At 40.9% G+C, this 24,183-nt stretch overlaps 1 long non-coding RNA gene across 1 annotated transcript in view; it reads left to right on the forward strand.

The window, feature by feature from the left end:
* The window catches only part of LOC149995923 (uncharacterized), a 44,628-nt gene that overhangs the window by 16,836 nt on the left and 3,609 nt on the right, over nt 1-24,183 (forward strand). The window lies entirely within an intron of this gene.

Raw genomic sequence — 24,183 nt, forward strand, 5'->3', positions numbered from 1 at the left:
CTTCTGCCCTTTCTGCCCACATACCATAAAAGTAAATAGTTATGAGGCACTTACTGAATACCAGGCACTGTTCTAAGAGCTTTACATATATTAATGCGATGTCTAATTCTCATAGAATAATCCTCATTTTATAGATGAGGAAACTGAGGCAATGAGAGGTGAATAGCTTGCCTGGGATTACACAGTTGGTACAGGGTACAGCAGGGATTTAGAGATAGGCAACCTCTGTTTATATTTTGTTTATCAGTTAATTTTGTTCATTAGATTTCACATATAAGAGAGAACATATGCTTTTGTCTCCTCTGACTGGCTTCTTTCACTTAACATAGTAACGTCCGGGTCCATTCATACTGTTGCAAAAGGTAAAAAGTTCCTTCTATTTTTACAGCCCCATAGTATTCCATGGTGTAAATGCACCATAGCTTTTTTTATCCACTCATCTACTGATGGGCACTCGGGCTTTTCCAGATCTTGGCTATTGTAAATAATGCTGCTATGAACATAGGGTGCATCTATTTTTGAGTTGGCATTTCAGGATTCTTAGGGTGTATTCCCAGAAGTAGAATCGCTGGACCAAAAGACAGTTCCATTTTTAACTTTTTGAGGAAACTCTATATTGTTTTCCACAGTGTCTGCACCAGTCTGCATTCCCACCAACAGTGCATAAGGGTTTCCTTTTCTCCACATCCCTGCCAGCACTTGTTTGTTCATTTATTGATGATGGCCATTCTGACAGGTGTGAGGTGGTAATCTTATTGTGGCTTTAATTTGCATTTTTCTGATGATTAATGACATTGAGCATTTTTCATATGCCTATTGGTGCTCTGTATGTCCTCTTTGGAGGAGTGTCTATTCAGTTAGAAATTTTAATATCTAACAAAGATAAACCTTATTTGACAGCAAAAATCCAAAATAGTCACCACAGTCAACTATATTCTAGCCACAAAGGAGACGAAATAAAATTATATAGTGGTTTGGGGAAAATCTAGCACAACTCATTCCAAATGGCTCAACGTTTTGTCCTTCGAACAGAGAAAGGGTATTGTGTTTAGATCAACAGCAATTTAAAAGATTGTTAATATGCACATACTCAATGCAGCTTAATGTCTGGTAGTGAAAGCAGCAGAAATGAGCTATTTATTAGTAAAACAATAGCTGGCATAAAATATACACTCAATTTAAAGGTTATATAGAGCCTAAATACTTTGAAAATCAGCCTGTTAGAAATGGAAATTGTTAGTTCTGGGTCACTGATGATAAGAGGTAGAAAAAAGGGAAAGCTGTGTTCACTGTTACTTTTGCATTTTGGAAAAAAAAAAAGATCGTCAGACAAAATAAAGTATATCATGTTTGTTTTTTAAAAAGTGAAAGACATTATTGGTATATTGTTATTTTCCCCTAAGTCTCGATAAGGTTTTTTGGATTTTGAAAATCAAAAGATGAATAATCAGGTAAGTGTCCAAACACAGTAAGAAAATAATTTGCATCTGTCAGTAGATTCTGACACACCATGTGAGCAAAATCCAGCAACATCAACCAAGCTGCTACTTCAAAGCAGAAATGAGGAAGATCAAAGCATTTAATGATTATTTCCAAAGTATAAAATCTAAGTGCTACAAGAGACTTGAACTTAATAATCAAAACAGCTGTCATTCTTGAATTCTTTCTATGTTACAGGAACTAAACTAATGTTCCAGGAGCTGAGCTAAGTGCTTTATCTACATTCTGCCCAATCTCATTAATCCTCACCAAAACTTTATGATTGTATGTTTTTTTTTCTTTTATTTTGCAGATGAGGAAACTGAACTCAAGGAAGTGTAAGAATGTATGTGTATATATGCACATGCATGTTACTATAGATGCATATTTATACATGTATATTTATATACATATACAGTGCTGGGATTATAGACACTCCCTGCATAACTTACCTCTTAAAGAAATAATTATTATAGTTTGCCTGAATGTTACTTATAGGAGGGTAAAAAGAAAAACCTTCCCAGCTTTACTTAATTTGCTTTTTATAAGGATGAAAAAATATTTCCTGTGAGCAACTGCCTTCATTTGCCCAGGAATGAGTTTCAGCACCAAACCCAGGAAAGTCCCAGAGATGCTTGGGTAGCTGATCAGTCTACGAGGGTGTAGGCGAAGGGAAGCAGTGGAGCCAAGCCTTTGAAAGCAGATTGCTCAAGCTGTCCTTGAGTTTACTGAGCGAGTGGTTCTTATAAGAAAAGGAAACTGGAAGTTTTTGAAGGTCTCTTCTTAATGCATTAATGAATGCTGAGTCTGCTGTCACTGGAACCGGCTTTTTTGTTTCGTTTTTCGCAACCATGGTGATGGATGCACGTGAAGTGGTTGGCCAGAGGACAGTCACAGTCCGAAGTCATGGAGCTGAATACTGATCCCATCTGAGGGAACACAGGGAAGAAATAAACTGGCTTTGAATGACCCTCTCTCTGTAGGTGTCTCAAAGGTTTCATGCCCTTTGACTTCTTCTTTTTTTGACTTTTTTATTATGATTATATTTGTTTTTTTTTTAAAGTAATACATTATAACATTTTATTTGCTCAGTACAAATAAAATCTTGAGCAAATTACCCAACTTTGGCCCCCCAGTTTTTAATTGCATTTACTGGGGTGACAATTGGTTAATAAAATTATACAGATTTCAGATGTAGAGTTCTATAATACATCGTCTGTGTATTGTATTGTATTTTGTGTTCACCACCCCAAGTCAAGTCTCCTTCCATCATCATTTATCCCTGATTTACCCTCTTCTACCCTCCCCACCCTCCCTCCCCCTCGTCGTCACCGTGCTGTTATCTGTGCTATGAGGTTTGCTCATTTATTTATTTCACCTTTTTCACTTAGCCCCCAATCCCCTTTCCCTCGGACAGCTGTCAGTCTCTTCTCTGTATCTATGTGTTTGTTTCTATTTTGCGTGTTAGTTATATTGTTCATCAGATTCCACAGGTGAGTGAGACCATATGGTACTTGTCTTCCTCTGACTGGCTTATTGCACTGGACATAATGCCCTCCAGGTCCTGGCACACGAAAGAGCCTGCCTTGCTTGCTGTACACAAGCACTGCCACTCTCACCTATTTGTAATTTGGGTCTGGGAGTTCCTCTTTAGTGAGGCATGTCTGGACCTCCACAGTGGCTTGAGTAGAGGGTGTGATCCTTCCCCTCCCCACCCAGAGCAGGTTTGTACTTGCTTCTTCTAGGAGTCCTGGGGTAACGTGGTCTGGGGGACATTTCTCATGCTAACTTCTGGCTTGGTAGTTGAGGATCATGCATTTGGTATAAAGTTGAAGCATAAATTCCTGTAAGGGCAGGCCTATGAGTGTTAATTCCTGGGGGATAAACTTACCCCCCCCCCAACACACGCACACACATTCAGTGCCACATGGAGACAGACAACTGTTGGCGTTGATTCTCTATATTGGTAGGTAATTTTTCCGGTGGACCTAGGTGCGCCAGATGAAATACTGAATTTGAGATAAACAACGAATACTTTTTTTCATGTAAGTGTGTCCCGAATACTGCACAGAACATATTTAAGTTAAAATTTTATTTGTTGTTCATTTGCAATACCAATTTAACTGGATGTCTTGTATTTGTATTTGCTAAATATGGCAACACTATTTGTATTTTACATAGTCTGAGTTCTTTGGGGGTTCAAGCTTTATCTGAGGTCTCAGCTGTAACTTCTCATACTTCCTGCTTATTTTGCCTGACTGTCGCTAGTAGGAGGGGAAAAAAAAAAGAGGAAAACCTTCACAGATTTTCTCAGTCTTTTAGGAGGATCTCCCGCTTCCGGAAGCCTCTAAAACCTCAGCCCTGGGAGTTGCAATGCTAGCATAGAGCTGGGAAGCCCTATCCCCACATGATTGCTGCTCACTGGGTTCTCTGGCTTCCTGCCATAGTTTCAATTTCCATTTTGGGCCCCTGAAGTTCCCTTATCTTCTTCCAAGCTCAGGCATGCCTTTAAGATGTTTGTTCATTCTGTCCAGTGTTTTCAGGTTAACTGGTCTATGCTATCACAGGAGCTGGAAACTGACACAAGCCCTGTAACAGTCAGCAAAGCCCTCCTATTGTGTATGGGTGTTGGAAAAGTAACATCTGGCTCTCCCGACTTTCCAGCTTATTCGTGGGAGGGAGCTATTGTGCGTGATGAAGTATATTTGACCTATGTCAAATATACCGCATCAGTGGTATAGCGAGATACCTTGAAATCAGGTTATTATAAAATAAGTTTCAAATGTACTAAAGGTTAAAGATACGTGGGAAGACATAATTAAAGAGCACCTAATTTAAGAAAATGTGATTTGTAAGTCCGGATGACTTAATTCCTGGGGTAGTGTGTTAGGGGGTATTCTCACTCATTCACCAAGTATTACGTTCCCTCCCTGCAGGGCCCCTTCCTGCCTTGTGGTGGGAATTTGGCTGTCGAAGTGGGAGTACTAGCAAGTGGCTTGTGCCATGTCAGATCTCTTTTCTCTTTGCCACAGCAATCTTCCAGTGGCTATGAGGTGGAGCAGAGTGACAGCCAACCCCTAGGATGGATATGCAGAGTGAGCCAGAAAAAATGCTTTGTTCTTTTAACCCATTGGGCTTTTTAAGGCTGCTTATTACTGCAGCACAGCTTGATCTTGACTGATGCAGATGCCATTGAGCCTCAGGCAGGTTGCTAGGCATGAAGATACAATAGTGAGCCTATGGTGTGGAGTTTCCCCACTCACGGAACATAGTCTAATAAAGGGAACAGACATTAATCAAATAGAAAAACTCATGTAAAAATAAAACCGAGATAAATGTCTTGAAGGAAACCAATTCTTCGTAAAATTAAAGTGCATTTCTTTGTAACGATAGCCCACCTACTTCCAGAAAAGCCTGAGGCTATTTGCAAAATCAAACACAATACACAATTGGGACCAGAGACACATTAATATTGCAGAGGAAGCAATGCACAGGGCCCTTGAAATAAATCACTTACTGCAGTAGGGCACAGTAACTTCTACTTTTCTGGGGCTAAGGCAAAAAGGGAAATAGTTGTGTAATACACTTTTTACTGTTTGACACCAGGATGCAGGCTAGCTCTTTGAGGAACTGAATTTTTGCTCGCTCTGAATCAAGAAGTGATTTATCAACTGGGCCTCTGCATGAGAAGCACTTTATAACTTAACAGGCACTGACTCTAAATTTGACTTGGAAAGTCACAGGAACTTTGTTGAAATGGTTATTCCTTGTAACCACCTATAAAGCTGAAGAGAATACAAACTGCAATTAAGGGAAGCCATTTTTGCATAGAGCTCAGCTACAATGAGCTGGATTGGTTATTTTCTGCTTTCTAACCCATTGGTTGGGGTAAGTACTGGAAGAAGGGCAAGAAGTGGGACATTTTTAGATGACCCTTAGGACTCTAAATATCACAGGTCTCCCATGAGCCTTTGGAAAGGGCTGGGTTTATACTGGTTTATTGCTGGGTTTTTTTTCAACCTGGACCTCAAATTATGTTCTATGTCGTAGGCAGAAAAATCCATCCATTCATGTTAAAGACCAGAAGGAAGCATAGTTGCCAGTGTGTCACTGAAGGTCAAAAGACTGATTTCTGCTTTTTGTCATATGACAGTCACACAGAGTCCTATGAGCAGGAACAGTGTTTTCCTTAAAAGGGAGTATTCAGTTTCCTCAAGTTCTTCAATAGGGTTAGTTAAGAAACCAGCATTTGGCACCATAAAACATCAAAGATCTGGGGGCTGGAAATTTTAAGGGCTTCTATTTATAATGGACTCCTTCTGCTACACCAGAACCCAGCAGCCCACACCTGGCTCATTAAACAGAGGGATAGTGAACACTTGGTTTAACCCAATCCAAAGGTCTGGCCCAGTTCAAAAGGTTGCCTTGTATACCCAAACTCATTAAATGATATACATATAATATGTGCAAGTTTTTGTATATCAACTGTATCTCAATAAAGCTGTTTTGTTTTTTTTTTAAGGAATATAATTTTGGCAGGCAGTATATATTTATTCATTTGATCAGTACTTATTTAGTGTCTACCATGTGCCAGGCTGGCTAATTGTAAATATAATAATTTTATACAAAGAATGCTTTTATATTAACTTATTGCGCTCTCACAATCACCCTTTGCGATGGGTAGCCAACAGTTTGTCCATTTTACGGTTGAGGAAAATGAAACCCAGAGAGTGAAGGAAGAATTTACTCCATCTCAGCCAATTAGTAGGTGCTGGAGCTGGGAGCGGCGGGGCGTCTGGCTCAGGAACTCATGTCCTCAATGCCAGCACTGTGCTCCCTCCCAAAACACCCTTCCTTTGGGCCCCACCATAGCATCCTTTCCCGGTTTCTCCTCCGACCTCTCTAACCACGCTCTCCATCTTCTCTGTTGCTTCTCAGCCTCGGCCAGCCCACTTCACCTGCTGCTTGCTCTCTGGAGCTCTGCCTGGGCTTTCTTCGGCTCATGCAAACCCTCTCCCCAGGGGCTCTTTCTAGGGATCAGGACCCCCGACTACCAGTCAGAGGCAGGTGACTCCCAGATATGTCTTCTTGGGGCATCTGCTCCACTAAGCTTCTGGCGCAGATATTCAGCTGCCTCTTAGATATCTCCACCTGGATTTCCATAGGCAGCTAATGCTCTCTATGAAAAAGACTGAATGCACCATCTTTCCCCCTAAACTGACTTCTCCATGTCTCACGTGGGGCCCCGCCATGCTGGAAAACTAGGAGCCATCTTTGACCTTCTCTCTCATTCTCCGGTCTACCTCATCACCAGGTCAGAGGAATTTCACTTCCCCTTGACTATTGTCCTGGTTGGAGCCCTTTTTATTTCTTACCTGACCACTGAAAAGGCGTTCTAAGTGGTCTCTCTGCTTCCAGTCTTGTTCTCTTAAATGCATCATCCTTTAAGCATGAGAGTGTTCCTTCTCAAATCCGTCTTTATTATTTCTGTAAAGCCCTTTAAGGCTTCTCATTATTACAGAAATGGTTCTTCAACATGTGGTTCTTAGGCAAGATTCATCAGAGACACTCACACATTTGTTAAAATGGAAGCTTTCTGGCCCTCGCCAAGACCCACGAAATCAGCACCTTTGGGGTGCAGCCTAGGGACGCAGGCTGTTATGATGCTGCCACCTGGACAAGATCGAAGCATCCTAAAAGGGCGTGAATGTTCTGATCTCTGTTCTTCTCTCCACCCCCCCCACCAGATTTTTATATTCCCCCAAACACCTAGCTTCTTGTATTTTCCACCCAACCCCGTGCACGCCTAAGTCGCTCACAGGCCTTCTCACTGTCCCCTCTGCCCAGAAGGCCTTGCCCTTCCCGCTGTCCCAGGCCCTGCCTCCTCTCCTCAGGCATGGCTCTACCCCTCCCCTCCTGGGCTCAGTAACCTGTGCCACCTGTGCGCTTCTCCAACGGCCCCGTTTGCACAGCCTTGTCCGTCCTTAGCGCACCATCCCGTGCTCATGTCCCTGTCTCCCCATCCTGGTTGCTGGCTTCATCTTTCTCTTTCCAGAGCCGGATTTGATGTCTGGTCCATGGCAAATGCTCAGTAAATCCTTATTAAAGAAATAAGTTAACGACTGTGAAGTGTTAGCCAGCATAGCAGAAGGACTGATAGAGTGCCGAGGAACCACTGATGCTGGGATTATGCATGTTGTCTGGAAGACCAAATAGTTGTCACAGGGAAGGTGACATTTCATTAAGGCCTTCAGAGAAAAGGAGGAGTCGGAATGTGCTGGGCCCATTGTTGTCACAGGGAAGGCGACATTTCATTAAGGCCTTAAGAGAAAGGGAAGAGTAGAAATGTGCTGGGCAAATTGTTGTCACAGGGAAGGCGACATTTCATTAAGGCCTTCGGAGAAAAGGAGGAGCAGAATGTGCTGGGCAGAGTAAAGGGGGAGGCAGTGCTTCCGGTCTGGCCGAGGGAAGTTTCAGGGAGCGGCAGGCACTGTGTTGTGCAGGGACCCAGGGTGGCCTGAGGGGGTGGCATGGGGGGGGGGCAGCGGGTGAGCTAGGAGGCAGCTGGCAGCCAGATGGGGCGAACCCACCATACCTGCCCAAGTGGGGCTCTGGCGCCTAGAGGACCCTGACAGAACCGGAAGGGCCGCAGTGCCACCTACTGTGCGAGATTGGTTTTCTGACCCCTTGGGTAGGAAGAAGCCAGAAAGTCACTTCCTATCCAGTCAACACAATGGAAGCATTAAGTGGAAACCTCTGACAGAATTAGAAAACCCGCGATGTGACATATGGTACATGCTCGGCAAACAATAATAAGCACCATTCAAACCTGTGACATTTCCATGCCATTGAGCATTTTGAAAAGGTCCTGTCCTTTCTTATTTTATGGAATGTGTCTCACTTACATGGCTTTGGCTTGAACCTTCTTGACATTTTCATGCTTCAAGCTATATAAGCATCTGAGGCTTAATCGCAGCTGCTACTTTTAATAACTTCCATTCACTGTTGAGATTTTTAATTCCACATAACAGTGACCTACCAAGAATTAAACCACAATTATGGGTAAGGTTCATTGGCATGTGGCTCTTTTGATATTTCTTGTTCTATCCGAAATTTCCACAGCCCAAACCGTCACAGTCTGTGTAGTACCTGACACAGTTCTGAGCACCCAGCAGGTGTGCCAGAAACCGCAGTGTTTATTAAAGAAAGCAGTAGTGATTGAATGGTGTTCTCTGTGGTTAAGGCTACTTTTCCCTTCACCGTGTCAGAAGTCTTTAGACTCTCCCGGAGTGAAGGCTCGGCAGTGGTGCAGCTCGATTCACTCCCTAAGTCTTTCTACAGAATCAAAGGCCTTGGTGGCTGAGAGCCGTGGTCCCCAACCTTTTTGGCACCAGGACCTGTTTCGTGGAAGACAATTTTTCCACAGATGGGGATGTGGGGGATGGCTTTATAGCCTGCCACCAGATGCAGCTTACTTGCCACTCACTCACTGATAGGGTTTTGATATGAGTCTGCAAGCAACTGATTTATTACGGTCTCTGTGCAGTCAGACCTCTCTGCTAATCATAATTCTGTACTTGCAGCCGCTCCGCGGTGCTAGTAGCACCGCGTCAGCTCCACCTCACATCATCAGGCACTAGGTCCTCATAAGGTGCACACACCCTTAATCCTTCGCATGTGCAGTTCCCTGTAGGGTGTACGCTCCTACGAGAGTCTAATGCCCCATCGATCTGACGGGAGGTGGTAACGTGCCACCGGCAGCGGCTGTAAATACAGATGAAGCTTCGCTGGCTCGCTTGTCGCTGACCTCCTGCGGTGCGGCCCGGTTCCTAACAGGCCACAGACCTGTCTGCGGCCTGAGGTTGGGGACCCCTGGCTTAGAGTGATTCCAGGTGAAGGCGCTGGCTTCCCTGTTCACAGACCCCGGCCTGTGTGGGGACGGCTGTCACCTTCCCTTACAGAGACTGCGGAGGTGGGGCTGGGTGCAGGTAACCTGCTTCCAGCGACTATTTTTTCATAACTCTATGCAAAAATAGGTTATTCTTTATTGTGTCTTCCCCCAAATTATCCTCTCTCACATCTAGACAGATCAAAATTTCTCTAAAGCCAAGAACTTCATGGCTCCATTCTTGCATTCTTCCTGGTTTTCCATACAGGGGTGGGTCACATGGTTAAATCAAATTTAGGAGAGCCCACATCAGCTAGCAAGTGGGGAACATCCCGCACTTTAAGGAATATTGCCGTAGTAACAGATGAGGTCTCTCGAGGGTGTGAGGTAGAGGAGTGGCCCCCAAACTCTGGAGAGCATCAGAATCTGGCAGGCTCGTTACACCCCAGATTATGGGCCCCATACCCAGAATTTCACCAGAATTGTTGAAAAGGACCAATAATTTGCATTTAGGACCATAAGATTTAGCAAATAAAAAGACAAAATGCCAAATAAATTTGAATTTCAGATAAACAATTTTTTAAAAGTATAAATATGTCCCAAATGTTGCATGGGACATACTTATCATGATTTTTTTAAATCACAGAGTCTAATCATTGTGTATCTGAAATTCCAACCTACCTTGGTGTCCTATATTCTCTCCAGCAGTCCAGTTTGTGTTTCTAGCAAGGGCCCTGGGGATGCGGATGCTTCTGGTCTGGAGACCACTGTTTAAGCCTTGGATATGGACCAGAGCATGTGCAGAGTTCTGGGAAGTACCAGTGTTTAACCAGCAAGACATCTGAGCAGGAATGTGACTGAGGCAGCAGAATTAAGGGTATTTTCTCAGAACTCTTAAGAAGAAAAAGTTTCAAGACCCAGAGTGGTCAACAGGGTCATGTGTCAGAGACTTTGCAGGCAGCCGAGGATTGACACAAAGAAATGAGATACAGCCACGAGGAGGCCCAATCTAATCTGAGGAAAGAAGGAACATAAGGAGTTACAGATGATAGAGATACCAGCTGGGGAAGCAGGAAGGAGACGGCACCTGGGAGAAGAGCAGAGGGCGTAGGAGCAGGCCGGGGTGCAGGTCTGAGTCAGCGTCTCAGCCTGGGGCCAACAGTCAGAGCCCAGTTTTATAATTGGGCCCCTGAAGGAGAAAGAACATCTGCATGGAGAAATCTCTGCTGACACGGATGTTTATCATTGCAAAGCAGGAAAACACACACGCATATTGGGGTGTTGAATAGCATATTTAAAAGTGCTGTGTGCTTAAGATTTTTTTTTCCTTGTAATTCATTCTTTGGGCCCCTCTTTCATTTAATTTCATGGGGCAATTTTCACGGTTTTCCAAAATTAGTTTTTCTTCCCTAGGACTTCCTTTCTCTCGTGAAGGAAGCCATTTCCATTTTCCTTTTGGGGCTGCAGCTTCTGATTCTGTTTGCATTTTCTCCCAGGACTGTGCCCCACTGGCTCTGTGTTACCTATGAGCACCCCACCCAGCCCTACTGGATTGCCTTTCCCACTGATTTCCATGCTAAATTTTAAAAAATGACCTCAAATATTCAATAACCTAAACCCCACCTTGAAAGCATTGTTTACTTTATAGTGTTAGAATGATCTTCGGCTCAGGTTGTTGAAAAGTTCAGTTTCTCAAACTGCAGTCTTAGGACCATCTGTCCCAGAGTCCCCCAGTCCCAGAGTCCCTCACTGACAGTTTATAGGGTCATCAGAAGGGCGACCCTTACAAGAGCCACAAGGAGAGCCACTTTGAGAAGTTCCAGAAGAACAGGAGGCTGTGAGGCAGAGGCAGTAGGGTCCTTCTCCACAGCTTCTGCCTGGGGTGACTTTTCTCTGTGGAGGTAGCCTGGACTATATCACTTGGCCCAGAGGACTTGGAGGTGAGTCAGTGATACAAAGAACCAGATGACCCAGCAAATGGGAGGATGTGCGGACTTCTGTGAGTTTTGAGGAATGAGCCGGTGACTGACGGATGAGTATGGTGGGTCACTGGCAGAGGGGTGGTGCCAATGGAGTACCATATCATTAGAGAATAAGTAATAAAAACGGGTTAATTGGACATCTTTTTCAGGATGGCATGTTCTATCAATGGATTATTTAGAATTGTTAGTAGATGGTGACAATAAAAGGCAGACTGACTTTAAGTTTGTAGTATTGCTTCTTAATAACTTCTCTAACAGAAGATGCATCCTTTATTACTTGCCCCTAGGCTAAAAAGGTTTAAGTGAACAGGCTGTGTGGGACTCGTGCCAAGTTTGCTAACATGTAATTGACCCAGTTAGGGAACATTCTCCTTCTTGCTCTGTTTCTTTCCTCCTCTCTGCGATGTGTTAGGTGGGTGTGATAATTAGAGCTTTGGCAGCCTTTGAAGACCATGAGGGCAACTTGGATGAAAGCTACAGATAGCATAGAGCAGAAGAAGTAGAAACCCAGGTGCTTGATTTTGTGGACACACACTAACATGACTTCCAATGAGTCACACCCTTGTAGAATCCCCTTTCACTGAGCTGGGATGAAACCTATGACTTGCTTCTATTAGTCAATAGAATATTACAAAGAAGATGGGATATTGCTCTAATGATTATGTTACACTATATGTCACAGGTGAATGAATTTTGCACGTGTAATTAAGGTCCCTAATCAGTTGACTTAGATTTTATCGAAAGGGAGATTCTTTTGGGCAGGTGTGACCTAATCAGGTGAGTCCTTTAAAAGAGGCCCTGTGCCCTTCCTGGATTCAGACTCTTAAGCAGCAGAGACTTTTTCTCTGCTGGCTCTGAAGAAGTAATGCTCCATGAATCTCACAGCCAAAAGGAAAGAAATTCTGCCCATAATTCCATTCTGAGGGAGCGTGGAAGTGGAATCTTCCCTATTCTCCAGGTGAGAATGCAGCCTGGCCAACACCCTGAGTTCAGCCTTGTGAGACCGCCCAGCTAAGCCATAGCCAGACTCCTGACCCCTGGAAACTGTGGGATACTAAATGCAATTGGTTAAAGCTGTCAGGTCTGTGCTAATTTGTTACACAGCATAGGACACTAATCATAGATGCCCATGTTGTTCTGTCAGAGTCCGGGCAGGGGGGCTACCTCCAGACTCCTTTACATTAGCAAGAATTAAATCTCTCACTTCTTTAAGTTGTTGTGATTTTAGGTCTTCATTTATAGACAACTGAACCTTAACTATGGTAATTCATGGAGTAATAAGGAAGGATTTATGGAAGATCAGCCATTTGTGGTTGAACTTGAAAAGTGGATATAGTTTTACAAGGTGGAACCTGGATTGCTGAAGGAAGAAAATAATTTTCATGGGGCAGAATGAATAAGGTAAAGTAGTAGGTATTTTGAAAATATAAAGAATAATAAGGTTTCAAGAGACTGTGTGAGATGAGGCTGGAAAGATAGATTAGAGCCACGTCATGAATCCCACTCCTCCGCCCCCAACAAAACTTGGAGATTATCTTCAAGCGATGGAGAGCATGGAGATGTTCTGACCAGGGTGGTAGCATAATCAACATGTGTCTTGCTTTAAAAATGCAAAATGAGTCAGTTCTCCTTAGCTTGTAGGAATATGTCTCTAAGTAGATTTTGTTTCAAAAAGACTTATGAAAAGAAAAACTGGGGAAAAGAAACAGGAACAGGAAACAGGAGCCAGGGACCTCGGCAACCCGAACGAGAGACGCATGGCTAAAGGCTCTGCCACCTTCCCTCGGTCCTATTTGACTTCATTCTCTGCTGTCATAAGTTTCTTACAGCTGAAGCATCGTGGGGTTACCACTGCCCACCAAAGGGGAGAGGAGGGATTTCTTGGTCAGCTCTGGTTCAAGATATCACTGGTTGAAGCTGCACTTTGATTAGACAATTTTAGAATAACCCCAAAGGCCAAGGGTGCAGAAGGGGGATAGGGGTATTGGTCTAGCCTGTGTGTGTGTGTGTGTGTGTGTGTGTGTGTGTGTGTACACATGTGTGCATGCACACTTGTGATGTCTGCTACTAGAAAAAGGAGCCTGGGAAATAAAAACAAAATTGTTCTGGGTGTGATTTGAACTTCACAATTCTATCTTTTTGTATCAGGGTCTCAAGGACAGATGACACACTCATATGATTATACTCCCACCAAGGGAATAAAATTTTAGTTGAAGTTACATTTAATTTAGGAATTGAAGTATGCACACATTTGTAAATTTTTTCAGTTATTTCTCTTTACCACTGTCAATGTCAACCAAACTATAAGCTGTGTAATTAAAACTAGTTTCCACTATAAAGGTTTTAAATGCTCAAATACTAATGCATTATGTGTCCAAAGTGTGTAAAATACTCTGGTAGGGCTATGGCACCCACCACTGAAAGAAAAGAGAATTTCAGAGTAGCTATTTACAGGTATCTCCAAGTTCTTAAAATAATCTCAGTGAAATACTACTTGCTTAAGTAAACAATGTACTTTTGCTCAAATGTAGTAGTAGACTTAAAAGGATATTGTTAAATAAAATTCCAGATCATCTAATAAATATATTTTAACCTTCACATTTTACCATACATGCCTGAGGTGTCAGTGAAACATTTGGAAAGTTTAGGGTTTTTTTTCTAAATAATTTTGGATATATTGAATACCTCTACATTTTATTTAGAAGTATTCAAACATGCAAAGTTGACTAAGACCTGTCATTGATATGATAAATGCCTGTCTGAGGAAATAAAGTTGTATGCATTTAAAAATGCCTGAAATGCATTTTTAAAAATGTGGCTGAAATACTTTCTGGGAGACCCTTCCATTTGGCTCCCCGGTGGGTGCAGCTTATACTTTCTACCACTAGGTGGTAGTCTTCCTCCATCACATATACGTAAATCTACTGGCTTAAGCAATGTGGGCGATGTGGCTGCAAAATCAACCTAGGTTTTTTTTTGTTTTTGTTTTTTTATCTCTCCTGGCCACTATTTCGATACAAGATACACCTTTACCTCAAGTATTCACCCATAACTGTAACTATACAGTATTTTGAAACTGGTTGGCTAAGGAAGCACTGTGGAAAGTGAAATTTATAAATGCTTTCTGTAATATCATCCCACACAACATTTCAGAAAACTAAGCACTATCAATACCTCTGGTTGCTGAGTAATCCTTATTAATCACAGGAAGCTACAGGGCTGTCATCTCTTCAAAAAGACAGTTGATATGCCCATGACTTCTCTCCAAAAAGGTCACATATTGCAATACCTAAACAATTATACATGTGAGATAAAAATGACAAAATTCTAAGTTATTTGATACACGTTACTAATCACCAAAGGGTATTGTACATCGGCGTACTGTACATCTATAAGGAGGAAAATGTATGGGTTCTGTTTACAGCCTCATGCTGCATGTTTGATATAGATGGCGAGCAGATCTTTACTACTGCTAGGAATTTCTGTTTGTCCCACCCACAGCTTGTGAATGCACAGTCAACATTTCTGAAGATGAAGAGGACACAAACCTCCTGCATATTTATGTCCACCGGGTCCTTTGGAGAAGAAGTTTATATAATATGTTTTACTTCAACACCTGATTTTAAATTCAGCAATTCTAAATATTGGAACTTTAACATTTCTCTCCTTAATGGACAAAAAATGAGGCAGGGAAGAATTAAAAGCTAAATAAATGGTGATTTAAAAATTAAAATAATTCAACTGGGTGAATCAGATGCTTGGAACATAGACATTCACTTCTTCCCTCAGATTCACCCACCGGTTTACATGTTCATTCACTGACTGATTTAATTGTTTATCCATCGAACACACTTTTACTGGGCACGCTCATGTGTTTCAGATACAAAAATGAAAGGAAATGGCCTCTATTTTGTGGAGGCTTAAAGTTCAGGGCAAAGTGGAGCTGCTAAGGAGGAGAAGTAGTATCAGATTTGTAAACAGAAAAATGGCGCTGTGGTGGTTCATAGATCATCTTTCATTTTGGATGTAATGACAGATAGGAATGTAAGGATCTTTTGGTGACTTGAACAGGGCTCAAGGCTAAGTGGCCAGAAACGGGCCACTGTCTGGATAGATGTGCTGCTGATCCTGCTGGTGGCGTTGCCATCCATTGCCTGTTAGACAGAGTGCCCCCGCCTGCCCACTGCCCCGGATGTGGCCACATGACTAAGTTTTGAGCAAAGAGGCTGATGTGAAAGTGCTGGGCGAGACTTCTGGGACAGGTGAGGGACAGGTGCTTTCCTCTGGGCCACCAGCACCCACCACAGTCAGGGGTGCTGAGATCTACTCCCTTTCAGTCTAATTGGATCAGGCACAAAGCAGGAATAAAGTCAACACTGGTTTTTATTTTACTCATATCAGTTGAGTCTTGTTTCCCTGGTAAAGGCCAATTTGATTACAGAAACGAGAACCTGCTGTTCGTTCTAACTTTGGAAATAGAATATTAGTTTTTAGGCAGACAGAAATAGAGAGAAATAACATGATGATCAAATCTAGCAATTTAACCTCTTTCCCACAAGCAAGAGTGCAAGTCAGCAACAAAGGTTAAGAAAGAAATATTGATTAACCCAGGAGAAGCTGAAAAGGGTCTGCTTTCATGGTGGACTCTAAGCTGCAGGGTTCAGATGTGTAATGTTAATAAAGGAAACTAGAGAGGGACTGAAAGACAGCAAAAGTGGGAAACAATCTTCCCATTATCTCATCTGGGTTAGAAATCCCATTATATGCTCTGTTGACTCCCTGGCTGCCTCCTTTGAGGAGAAAAGAATTTGAAGAGTTGAAGAGTAATCCCATATTTTTAAGTGCTATTTTTTTAAAAAAGGTCTTATTTATTTTTAGAGAAGGGAGGGAGAAATAGAGGGAGAGAAACATTGATAGGTTGCCTCTTATATGTCCCCAGCTGGGGACCTGGCCTGCACCCGGGCATGTGCCCTGATTGGGAGTTGAACTGGCGACTTCTCAGTTCTCAGGCGGGCGGGCACTCAATCTACTGAGCCACACCAGCCAGGGCTTACGTGCTATTTTGAGAAGGCCCCACTCATGGCCTCTCTTCTTCTTTGCACAGTTTAGATTCATTCCATCATATCATCACCCTCGTCTATTACACCTTCCACTCCCTCCCTGGGTAAATCCAACTCTAACCTTTAACTGAGCAGCTGAAAATACCTGGAAGAAAAACACATATGGCTTTGATGTGCCTGTACACGGTGCATTGTTGGGGTCTTATTCTGCTGGCAGGACAAAAAGACAGACTTCATTCACTGCTCCTCTTGACTGAACATCTGAAGATTGATCAGAACATTTAAATACCTGACACTTAACTTTACTAAAATTCTCTGATGAAGCATTCATAGATCAATTGTCATTTGGTTAGTAGAAGCTGCTTATTAGGGAAACTATTTTTAAATGTAAAAAATAGGGTTATTTGAAAATTATAACATCAAATAAGTGATTATACTAATATTTTAAAGAGACTCAGTTTTAACAGGTTGAATATGCATAGATTATTCTGTCTATGGCATTCTTTGTTCTTTTTCCCCTTTTTTTAAGTCCTCACCCAAAGACATTTTTTTTTCATTGCTTTTAGAGAGAAAGGAAGGAAGAGAGAGAGGAAGGGAGAGGAACATTGATTGGTGGTGTCCTGTACGTGCCTGGCCAGGGGTTACATGGGCCTAGACCAGGTCTTTCGCTCCAGGACTGGGAGTCACACCCACAACCCTTCAGTTATGGGATGACACTCCTATCAGTTGAGACACACTGACCAGGGCATAACATTATATTTTCTTAGTAAATTCTTTCTAGGTGGTATAAAGAAAAAAAATTAACTAAGTCTAGGTTATTTTCTTAATCAGTTGAGTTCATTCATTCATTTAACCAGTGTTTCTTGACTGTATATTATTAATGTGATAAACACAGGCCTGTTTACTTATTGCAAACTTTGTTTAATGTTTAATATTTAGGGAAGTTTAGGATGCATCAATGTAAATTCTGGTTAGAGTCAGAAGGGTAATAAAGATTGTTTCAGGAAAAGGGGTCAGGTAATCTAAATATGTATGAAATGCTTATTATCCATGGAACAATAATCCCACTGTTTTTGGACTATATTAAGGACACCTGCTTTTATATGAAATTGGGTAGGGCAAAGTTAAACCTCAAGACTGTGACAATGGCACACATTGGGACAGTTCCTGAGATAAACAAAAGCTCTTTTTTATTATCTTTAGTATTTCTATATCTCTATGAATGGGCTATTTATTTTTTCTAAGTCTTTTATTTTTTAAATTATATTTTATTGATTATTCTATTAGAATTGTCCTGATTTTTCCCCCTCTACCCCTCTCCACCCAGCAGGCCCCACTCCCTCAGGCAATCCCCACACCATTGTTCATGTCCATGGGTCATGCATGTAAGTTCTTCAGCTGCTCCATTTCCTATGCTATACTTTACATCCCCATGGCTATTCTGTAACTACCTATTTGTACTTCTTAATCCCCTCACCTCTTCACCCATTTCCCCGCACACTCCCTCCCATCTGGCAATCATCAAAATGCTCTCTGTATTCATGACTCTGTCTCTGTTCTTCTTGCTTGCTTAGTTCGTTTTTTAGATTCGGTTGTTGATAGATATGTATTTTTGCCATTGTATTGTTCATAATTTTGATTCTCATCTTTTTCTTAAATAAGTCCCTTTAATATTTCATATAATAAGGATTTGATGATGATTAACTCCTTCAGTTTTTTTCTTGTCTGGGAAGCTCTTTATCTGCCCTTCTATTCTAAATGATAGCTTTGCTGGGTAGAATAATCTTGGATGTAGGCCCCTGCTTTTCATGACTTTGAATATTTCTCCCCAAGTCTATTTTTTATCTACCAATGATTCTTCTTAATCCCTGTACCTTTTCTCCCATTCTCCCTCTTCCCCCTCCCAGCTGATAACTCTCCAGATGATCTCTATATCTATGATTCTGTTCTTGTTCTAGTTGTTTGCTTAGTTTGTTTTTGTTTTTTAGATTCAGTTGTCAGTAGTTGTGAGTTTGTTGTCATTTTAATGTTCATAGTTTTGTTCTTCTTCTTTTTCTTGAATAAATCCCTTTAACATTTCATGTAATAAAGGCTTGGTAATGATGAATTCCTTTAGCTTTACCTTGTCTGGGAAGCACTTTATCTGCCCTTCCATTCTAAATGATAGCTTTACTGGATAGAGTAATCTTCTTTGTAGGTCCTTGCTTTTCATCACTTTAAATACTTCTTGCCAGCCCCTTCTTGCCTGCAATGTTTCTTTTGAGAAATCAGCTGATAGTCTTATGGGAACTCTTTTGTTGGTAACTGTCTTCTTTTCTCTTGCTGCTTTTAAGATTTTTCTATTTACCTTTAACCTTTGGCATTTTAATTATGATGTGTATTGGTGTGGTCCTCTTTGAGTCCATCTGGTTTGGGACTCTCTGTGCTTCCTGGACTTGTATGTCTATTTTCTTCACCAAATTGTGAAATTTTTCTTTCATTATTTTTTCAAATAAGTTTTCAATTTCTTGCTCTTCCTCTTCTCTTTCTGGCATCCCTATGATTTAGATGTTGGCACTTTTGGAGATGTACCAGAGGTTCCTAAGCCTATCCTTGTTTTTTTATTTTTATTTTTGTGTTCTTTTTTCTTCATTTTGTTCTGGTTGAATGCTTCTTTCTTTCTTTTGTTCCCAATTTGAATCCTGGCTTCCTTCCCTTCACTGTTGGTCCCCTGTATTTTTTTCTTTATTTCACTTTGTGTAACTTTCATTTCTTCCTTATTTTGTGGCTATTCTCAATGAGTTCTCTGAGTATCCTGATTACCAGTGTTTTGAACTCTGCAACTGATAGGTTGGCTATCTCTATTTTGTTATTTTGGGGGGGGTCTGTTCTGTTCTTTCACTTGGGCCTTATTTTTTTACCTCTTTAATTTGGTGGCCTCTCTGTATTTGTTTCTGTGTATTAGGTAGAGTTGCTTTTACTCCCTGTCTTAGCAGTGTGGCCTATGTAGCAAAGGCACCTATAAACTATGTAGGGCAGAGCCTTAGGTAGTTGTCAGGCCGGGCGGGCAACCTGCTTCACCGCTTTGAGACTCTGTGTGTGTCGGGAGGGGGACTCAGAGAGGGCATGCTGCTGCTGTCTGGCTTCTGGAGGCCTGCTTGGCACTGTCCCTGTTTCTAGTCACTTCACCCACCTCCTTATGTGATTGGTGCCCTTCCAGATTCTGCTGTGGGGTTTGCAAACATTCTAAGCCTGTGTGGGCCCTTTAAGTGGTAAAAACCTGGCAGTTTCTTCTGCCACCCCAACCCCCACTGGTTTTTACAGCTAGAGGTAATGGGAGTTTATCTTCCTGGTGCTTGAACCTGGGGCTGTTTGGTCTAGCCTATGGCTGGGAATGCTCACTCCTAAGGTGTCCATCCTGATTTTTACCCACTACACATGAATGTGGGACTGACTGTTCCACTGCCACCACCACCACTATGTACTCTTCATGCCACACCATCTTTCTGCTCCATCTCCATGACTCTGCCCCAAACAAATGTGCTTTCTTTAAATCCTTGGCTGTTGGACTTCCATACAGCTCAATTTTCTGATGGTTCTGGGTGTTATTTGTTTTCGAGATCTGGTTGTGATTCTTTCTATGGTTGTGTGAGTAGTCAAAGCATGCCTACCTATGCCTTGATGTTGACTGGAAATCTAACAGACTTTATTTCTTAGAGGAGTTTTAGGTTTACAGAAGGTACAGAGAGTTTCCATATACTCCTCCCATGCCATAATTTCCTCTACTATTAATGTTTTACATTGATGTGGTACATTTGTTACAATTGATGGGTCAATGCGTATACATTATTTTTAGCTAAAGTCACATTTTACCTTTTGGATTTACCCTGCATCATACAGTTCTACAGGTTTTGCCGAATTCAAGATGGCTCCAATTTTTAACCAGCATATGGGCTGAATAATATAAGATTTTAGAATAATGAACAGGTGAGAAACCAATAAGTTAAAAAATCAATTTGTGCAATAAAATAATTTAAATTATGTAGATTGGCACTGTATTATTTAATAAGTTTTTACTTCCACTATGATATACTTTAAAAGTAGATTTATTAGTAAACATTCACTTGTTATACTTGTATAGTTGGATTTATTTAAATAAATAAATAAAACTGATTGTAAAACACCTTGGAAATATTTGCTAATAAGGGAATATTACATTTAGTCAAAGATTTAACAACAAAAAGAAAATCATGTCATATTTTCAAGTCTGCTAATTCCTGGGTATTCAGACATTTAAGACATGATTGGTCTACTGTTTAGTATATATCTTGACACATAGGAAGTATATAAGGCATTCTAGCTACTGATTATGGCTGTAAGTTCTTTAGTATTAGAGGTATTAAATCAAGTTATTATGCTTGAAAATGGGATTAGAAGGAGGTGAGGAAAATTGTTCTCTGAATAGAATCTTACAAATAGAAAAGAAGTAGAGATCACCCAGTGCAGCTTCTTAACCTAAATCATGAATCCCTTCCACAGTGCCTATCTTCCATGGGTCTCTAATTGAGACCAATAGCAGGAATAGAACACAGTTCCTGTGGAGGAGGCCTTTCCCACCAATGGGTGGCTATAGTTTTTCAAAAGGTTTTTCTTAAGCTAAATCTGAATTTTTCCTTTTAATGACTTTTATCTGTGGGTCCTAGTTTTACCCTTTGGTGTAGAAAAGAATGCAGCTATCCTGCTGCCTCTAATAGTTGCCCCTGCTGGGCTATTCTCCTAGAGTCTAGGCTAAAATTTAAAAAAATCTTGCTGTTATATTGTTTTAGGACTTCTCACAACCTTGTTTATACTCCTAGCAATGACTCTTGCCTATTAAAATTACTCTTTTTTTTCTTTTTTAAATGTTATCATTATTATTTGTGATAGGAACACTTAACATAAATCCCACCCTGTTATAACAATTTTAAGTATGCAATACAGTGTTGCTAACTATAGGTAGTATACCGTACTATATATATAGATCTTCAGGACATGTTCATCTTGTATAACTGAACTGTTGTATCCTTTAACTTATGTCTCCCAGCCCCTGACAACAACGATTCTGCCTCTGCATCTGAGTTTGACTATTATAGATTTCTCATATAAGTGATATCAAGTAGTATTTGTCCTTCCATGTCTGGTTTATTTCACTTAGCATAATGTCCTCCAGGCTCATTCACTTCTCAAATGGCTTGATTTCCTTTTTTTTTTCCCCGAGGCTGAATAATGTTCCATTATATGTATATACCACATTTTCTTTATTTGTTCACTGATGGAGATTTAGACAATAAAAGCAAAAACAGACAAGTGGGACTACTTCAAACTAAAATCTTCTGCTCAGCAAAGATAACAAAATGAAAAGACAACCTATGGAATGGAAGAAAATATTTACAGTCCATACATATAATAAAGGGTTATTATCCAAAATATAAAGGAACTCCTATATTTCAATAGCAAACAAACAAACAAAATGACTATAAAACGGGCAAAAGAATTAAGTAGACATTTAGACATTTCCCCAAAGAAGACATACAAATGCCCAACAGGTACATAAAATGATGCTCAACATTACTAATGATCTGGGAAATGCAAATTAAAACCACAGCAAAATAACTTAAGATTGTGAGTTCTACAAGAACCCATACATAGATATTAGATGCAGTTTTACTATCAGTTTTTGTGTTTCTATTTTTGAATGCTCAACTTTTATTTGTAAAATGAAGAATTTGACTAAAATAATTTCTAATGTCCTTTTCAACTTTTAAAAGCTAATTTTATTCAGTGTGTGTGTTCATATGCGTGTTACAGACATGCCATCTTCCTGGCTTCTTGAACTTGCAGTTAATACAGAATTCCAGATAAGTTTTTGTGTGAACTTCTGCTCAGCTGCCTCTTAAGCAACTGCATGACTTTACATTTATGATTATTATACCCTCTTGTTTGTTCCTCTTTGTTGCTGAAATCTGTATGGATGATTTGAGTGTTAATTCCATATTTGTTGGATTCGTTAGCCCACCAAGATCTGTGTCTATACATTTTATTAGCATAATTATTACATATTCATTTAATGTTGATAAAAGTTCAGCAGAGAGGGCTAACACAGAATCTTGTTCCTAGCCTTTACTCTAGAGTTCAACATTGTTCTGTCCATTAACATTCTTTGAATTGTCCTATCTTACCACTACAATGTGTCTGTCTTACCGACATTATTATCCAACCTACATTTTTCTAAATTGTCCAAAAAGATATCTTAAGAGAACTGTCAAATAGCTTGCAAAAATATAATACTCCGTGTCTTCAGAACTACCATGGACTCATGAAATTACCAATGTTGTCCAAGAAGGAAAGGCAGTTTGTTTGACCCAATGTAAAGTGAGCTCACATTGTCTCCTAAAAGTCAATTCATTCTCTCTCCCCTCTCCTTCCCAAAATCTCATAAGCAATCTATTTAATAAACCATTCTGGAATTGTTGGAAAAGGAATGTCAAGCTTTCCAGTCTCTATTTTCTGAGAACCATCTTTTCTTTTCCTTGGAATGCAGAACAACATTTGTTTGTCCCCCATTCATGGGTAGAAAAAGTCAGTCTTTTAACATCTTGTTCATATAGAACCTAGAGACCAAAGACACAGAAAGGTACACCGTGGGGGAAAAAAGTGATTTTGAAGGGGACCAGGCATTGTCAGTTTGGTCACAAAATGCTTCCTTCCTCTATGATCTCTTCATGCCTCTTTAATAGAGTCATTAATAAATGATGTGTAATAGGTTAATTAATCACAGAGAATATCTTCATTAATAAGTGAGCATTTATGTACCCAATGCAATGTATCCAAACACCTAGTTCTGCTCTCCTCATGGCACTAAGAGTAAAGTATAGGGTTTCTCCACCCCCATACTAACAAAGCTGTGTGGGAACCATCCACATAGCACCTCGGTTTGCAAACAGCTTGAATTCCACAAGTCTGTCTGAAAATCTACTTGCTCCTAAGTACAGAGGGACTAAGGGGCTACACTTGTAATTGCAGATGCCCTTACACTAAACATAAGTATAGTATCAGTTCTTTATAGCTTATGAAAATGAGGCTCCTTGCTGATGGACAGGCATCTTTCCTAAAGAAGCTATTTCACCTCTAATGAAACACTGTTTGGCAAGTCTGATGGTTAATTTTATGTCAGACACTAGTCTAGAGGTTGCTGTGAAGGTATTCTGAAGGTGTGATTTACATTTATAATTAGTTGACTTTAAATAAAGGAGATGATTCTCAATAATGTGGATGGGCCACATTCAATCAACTGAAGGTCATAAGAACAGCAACAAGAACAAGAACAAACCAGAGGGGTTTCCCAGGGAAGAAGGAATTCCATCTGAAGACTGTACCATAGCAACCCTGCCTGAGTTCTCAGCCTGCCCGCTTGCCCTATAGGTTTTAGACTCGAGACTTCCACTTCAACTCTTGCCTCCATTTCCAGTCAGCTGGCGTGCCCTGCAGATTTCACTTACCAGTCCCTCACAATCAAGTGAGCCAATTCTTTAAAGTAAAACTCTCTCTCTCTCTTTCTGTACATATGCTGATGAATAGATATGGATACTCATCCTATTGGTTATGTTTCTTTGAAGAACCTTGACCAATATGAAAGGAAAGTTCCCTCCTTATGACATCCACAGGTGACATGTAGGACTCTCTGTGGCTCTTGCCGTTGCTGTCTGCTCACTCTGATGTTGTGTAGATTCTCATGGGCCAGGGGCCTGTGGAGCCA

This window comes from Furipterus horrens, unplaced genomic scaffold (genome assembly GCF_987537825.1).
Source record: "Furipterus horrens unplaced genomic scaffold, mFurHor1.1.pri manual_scaffold_12, whole genome shotgun sequence".
In the NCBI taxonomy this organism is placed as follows: domain Eukaryota; kingdom Metazoa; phylum Chordata; class Mammalia; order Chiroptera; family Furipteridae; genus Furipterus; species Furipterus horrens.